General features: G+C 36.9%; 1 pseudogene; it reads left to right on the top strand.

The window, feature by feature from the left end:
• Positions 1-305: 305 nt before the first annotated feature.
• On the top strand, positions 306-2,609 carry LOC107526349 (large ribosomal subunit protein uL11 pseudogene; annotated as a pseudogene).
• Positions 2,610-5,859: the final 3,250 nt, after the last annotated feature.

The following is a 5,859-nucleotide window of genomic DNA, read 5'->3' as shown; positions in this document are numbered from 1 at the left end:
TTTACTATTGTCTGGCAACAGTTCTCTTTGGAGGTGAGGCAAGTTTATTTTTAGAACTAAAAAATTTGGTGTTTTTATTTCCCCCCAGCAAAAGATAGATGACATTTTTAAGGAAATCTCTTATTATATGTTTGACTTTTTAAAATTTGAATACTGAATTTACTCATAGACATAAATGTATTTTTTGGTAGTTTTATAAAGAGCGTGAAACAAAAATTTGCAGCTTTTTGGACCAATCTCAAAGCCATTGTTACATTTATAAAATAACCAACACAGATATAAAAAGAATTTCAACTATGTGCTTAATGGTTGGGTTTAGAAGGTAAGCTGTCCACCAGCTGATACAGTAAATAATACATAATTATAAACTAGAGTACAGTGGAGATTAAAAATAATAATAGCAATCCAGAGTTTAGCTAAGAATCTATTATTGATTTAATTTTAACTCAGTTTGTCTTGGAATGTTTTCTGGGCTCTTGATTGTTATTATAAAAAATTCTTTATCATTCAAGGCAAATTATAGAATTGGTGGGTTCAATAAACCCTGGGCATGTCTTGCTTCTACAGACACTTTATTTTAGATTTGGTCTTTTCTGCAAAGAAAGAATGACTCCAGAAGTTTGGTAAAATTATGAACATCTAACTCACATATAGCTTGGAATTTCTATAAAAAGATACTTAGGATAGTGAATGAAAGTAGTTGATTTTAATGTAGATCAGGAATTTTTGAAAAAACATTATTTTATCTTCAGTAGTTTTATCTTCCACTTATATAAATGGCTGAAAATTGGCTCTAAGAAGAATCTGAATTAATTATTATTAAATTTTAATTTCAAAAATGATGCTTTTTTTTTTTAATAATGCACAATCTTAGTTGTTTCTCAAAGAAATTCTGCAAAAAAGCAGCAAAAGTTATGTCATTAGACTGATATGCTTCTGCTTTCATATTTGAAAATGAATGACTCTCTAAAGACTTTTTACTCTTGAAGAAATTCTATTTGTATTGGTTAGTATGAGAGAAGTCCATTCAAAATAGTTCTCACCAAAGAAGGAGAAGGGGAAGAAGGAAGTGGAGGGGGAACAGGAAGAGAAAACATATTTATTTACTGACTAAAGTAACTGTGAAGTCCCAGGGGAAGCTTGTGTTAGTAGAGGCTGGTACAGGATTCAAAGCAGCCCTCTTCCTCTCAGTAGCCCCTCCGGTATTGTCCTCATGGTCTTCTACCATAGAACGACCTGCAGTCAGGGAAGACAGTGATTGGCAACCACAGATTTACATAATACTAAATTTGGAAACTTAGAGAAAGAGTATTTCTCTTAAACTCAATATATCAGTGCCAACATATCAATAGCAGGAAGGAGTTTGATTGGAGCCCACCATGTTATCAAAGAGCATAAGGTTCATGACTAATCAAGGTTGGATCACATGTACCTTGTTTCTGGTGCAGAAAGACAGTTTCACATCGTGAGAAGGTGGAGAAAACAGCGTGCTGAGTAGCCAAATACATGAGGGTATCTCCCAATATCACATTGTAAATCTAAATAACTAGCTGTGAAAAATTACAAGGGGTATTTACTTATAAATTACTTTTTCTGCTGAACTATATTTTGCCATAGGACATGCAGAATAATATTCACTATTTAGATATCTAGCATCTAAACCTAACGTGTCCAAAACAGATCACCTAAATCTGCCATTCCCACAATCTCCAGTGATTTTCAACCTTTTTCATCTGGTGGCACACATAAATTAATTACTAAAATTCTGCAGCACACCAAAAAATATATTTTTTGCTGATCTGATGAAAAAATAGGTATAATTTTTATTCATTCACACCAGACAGCTATTGTGTTGGCTGTTGTCATTTTTTTATTTGACAACCTAAGGGAAAAGAGGTCAGTGCCCCTGACTAAATAGTCAGGTACTGCATGTTTTAAAATTTTTTGTGGCACACTGGTTGAAAATTGCTGATTTAGCCCCAAAACCTTATGGCCATCCTTAGTTTCTTTCTTTCCACATAGCTGATCCATCAGCAAAATCTTTTGGTTCTGGCTTTTTCAGCTTTTGACTCAGAGGAGGCTTAGGTGCAACATTTTTTGGTTGTCCAAATCAGTGTTCATCTCACACCAGCCACCTACACCATGATGCTGAAGTTTGACCCCAACAAAATCCAAGTCATACACCTGAGTTGCACCGGTGGGGAAGTTGGTGCCATGTCTGCCCTGGACCTTAAGATTGAACTTCTGGGTCTGTCTCTGAAAAAGGTTGGTGATGACATTGCCAAAGCAACCAATGATTGGAAGGGTCTGAGGATTACAGTGAAACTGACCATTCAGAACAGATAGGTCCAGATTGGTGTAGTGCCTTCTGCCTCTGCCCTGATGCTCAAAGCCCTCAAAGAACTGCTAAGAGACACAGAAAAAAGCAAAAACAAAAACAAAAAAAGAACATTACGCACAGTGGAAATATCACTTTTGATGAGATTGTCAACATTGCCCGACAGATGCGGCACCAATCTTTAGCTAGAGAACTCTCTGGAACCATTAAAGAGATCCTGGGGACTGCCCGGTCTGTAAGCTGCAATGTTGATGGTGCCAGGCCTGGCTAGTTAAGAACTACAAAGGAAAATATTTCAATTAAAGATCATTTGGCACCCAAAAAAGAAAATATATTTTGCCTCTTTGGGTCAACTCTAGCCAGAATTTAACCAGTAGTACTTTAAGCTAAGGTGCCATTGTCCCGTGTCTGGGTTATTTTAATAACCTTTAACTGGTCTCCCTGCTCCCACCCCTGACCCCCTCACTCCATGTCCTCTACACAGCAGCCAGATGATCCTTTCATATCCACCTTCAGTCATATAACCACTGTACACACATCTTTCCAGTGGCACCCATCTCATTCAAAGTAAAAGCCAAAGTTCTTTAATGACCTAAAAAGGCCCTTTAGGAACTTGCTCCCAGGCATCTTTCTGATGGCATCTCCTATAACCCCCCTAAGCTCCCTCTGCTCCAGTCCCATGGGCCTCCTTGTTCTTAAATATCAGCCCTGCTCCTACCCCATGGCCTTTGCATTTTCTGGATGATCTGACTGAAATGCTTGCCCCCAATTTCTCTGCTCCTTTACTTTTAGCAAGTCTTTAACTTTACCTTCTTAACCATGTCTTTCTGGGCTATCCTGTCTACAGGTGCATCATCCCATCAATTTCTGACCTCTTTCTTACCTAATTTTTCTCCACAGCACTAATCAATAGCTAACAATCCATGTGTTTTACTTAATTACCTTGTCTCTTCCATGTAGATACCCTATCTGAAGTAGTGCCTCCCACACTGTGGGTGCTCAACAAATACCTGCAAAATAAATGGGGGAACATGAATACGTGGCTGGAAGAGAGGTATTCAAGATTGTTAAGTCAGAAGGGTTCAGGCCACCAGAACAGTAAATTCACCTGAGAATGGAGCACATGAGGCAGTGATGGAAGTGATATACTTACAGTGTAGTGATAGACATACACATATATGGCCATGCACTTTGGTGTTTCTCCATGATATTCAGAGAAAACTTTCTGCTTTGATCTGTTTTTGTTTCTGTTTATTTATTCACCCCAGCAAATAGACACATATATTTATTGTTGGAGAATGATGTGAACAAATATGAATGGAAGAAGTAAACTTGGTAAAAATTTTGCAGTTTGTAAAGGATGTAAGTTATGATATTTTTTTATAAAGCTGATCTGACCCATCTATGGTCTTTCTTTAAATATGAAATAAGGTCATATTACAATATCTCTTCTACTCTTACAACTCTCAAAAATAAATTCCCAACATTATTCATTGATAGCATAAGCCAAAATTATGGCCTTTTTAAAGCCTAATGAAAAGGTTTTGAAAATTGCTTCTATATTTCCATTTATTATTGCACTTTTCTCCTGGTAGATATTGTCCCCATAGTTAACAGAGAACTATTATGTGCACTATGTAATTTCTATAATTTGTTACTTCTAACTGACCATTTCCCTGTATGGATTAGTTTGAGGGTTGCATGTGTTGTATGTTAATCTGCAGCAGCCTTTCCAAGGAGGTTATGAGCTTCACAGACTCTTTTGAGGCCTAATTTCATCCAGCCTCACAATTTGCCAAGTTATATCTTTTTCTTCTTGTAGCAAGTGTAGCAAGTCTACACTTGCCCCCCAACCCTGAGCCTCCATGCTTTTAAGATTATCCTTTGGTCTTTGTTTTTCCAAAGTCTCACTGTGATGTACCTAATGTGATTTTCTCTCTATTTATCCTAGTCAGTGTTGTAGGGCTTCTTGACTCTGAGGTCTGATACCTTTTGACAGTTTTGGAAAATTCTCAGCCAGTGACTATTCAAATGTGATTACTGCCTGTTGTCTTTCTCTTCCTCTTCCAGGACTCCAATCATATTTCTTATTGGAACATTTTATTGAGACTTATATGTCTCTTCCCTTTTTTTTTTGGCATATTTTCCATCATTTCTGCTCTCTGAGTAAGCCTGATGTTTTCCACTGACCTATTTTAGAGTTCACTAATCCTATCTCCTGCTATTAAACCCATTTACTAAGTTTTTACATTTCTGTAATTACATTTTTAGTTCTAGAGTTTCCATTTGATTCTTAATTTTTATATCTGTCATCTATTTTTAAAAACATATTAATCAGAGTCCATATCTGATAACTTCAGTAGCTAGGTTGGAGGTTCAATCCCCAGCCCTGGTTGGAGTGCATGTGGGTGGGAAGCAACCAATTGATGTGTCTCTCACATCGATTTTTCTCTCTCTCTCCTCTGTCTCTCCTTCCCTCCTTTCCAGTCTCTCTGAAAAGCTTTGAAAAAAATATCTTCAGGTGAGGATTAACAAATAATAATAATAATAATAATAATAATAATAATAATAATAATGTATCATAAGTCACTTCAGCATTAATAATGGGCATTTTCAACAACCATGTCACTTCAATTGTCCACATTGTGCTATGCACTGTATCTTCTAGAAGTCTCATCTCCCCAGATGACTGTTATACACCATCTCTTTCTAGTGAGGATCCTTCTCATCTCTGATTTTCATGTGGATTTTGTGTTTGTGAAAGGTGTCAGACTGACAGATGACACGGATCTCTTTGTCACAAGAGTGGACAGAAGAGGCAGGCAACCCTCGATGTGGTAACCTGCCAACACGGTTGCTCCTGGCAGGAAGAGAGAGATGCTCGCTCTCAGCCCCTTTGCCAGTGATATCTTGGCATATGCCAACTGCAATTATGTGTCTGCTAGTCACTAGCTCCAGGACTAATACAGAAGGAATAAACCAATAAACGAAAGACTTCTCTGGACTCCAGTATAACTACGTTTATGTCCTCTTGTTTTACAGAAGCAACCTACGTGAGCAACACTGCCAGTTCCATAGATGGTCTGGCTGCTGTTTCACCCATACCTTCAGGAGAATAGATACCTTCTAAGAATGCAGTGCCATTTCTGAGTGCTGATTTTTAAACTGAAGAGAGGAAAAGCGAAACTGCACTACTTATCATCAGTGAATACTTTTATATTTTGCCTCTTTTGTAAAATGGAAGAAATGATTAAATATCAAGAAGATTTTAGGTCAGCTTGTTTTTAAATCAAATGACCATAAAGAACTTGAACTAGATAACTTTTTTAAAACAAAAAAAAATTCAATACCTAATTATTAGAAAGAGGCACTGACCTCTTTTCCCTTAGATTGTCAAATAAAAAAATGAGAACAGCCAACACATCAATAGCTGTCAGGTGTGAATGCTCATAAATATATGGTTAAAGTTGCATCTTATCAGTCATGTCTCATAATAAGGTTGTGTCTGATTTTTTAATTTT

This window comes from Miniopterus natalensis, chromosome 5, assembly GCF_054644295.1.
Source record: "Miniopterus natalensis isolate mMinNat1 chromosome 5, mMinNat1.hap1, whole genome shotgun sequence".
NCBI lineage: Eukaryota > Metazoa > Chordata > Mammalia > Chiroptera > Miniopteridae > Miniopterus > Miniopterus natalensis.
The sequence above is the reverse complement of the archived record's forward strand: the minus strand, read 5'-3'. Positions and strand labels throughout refer to the sequence as shown.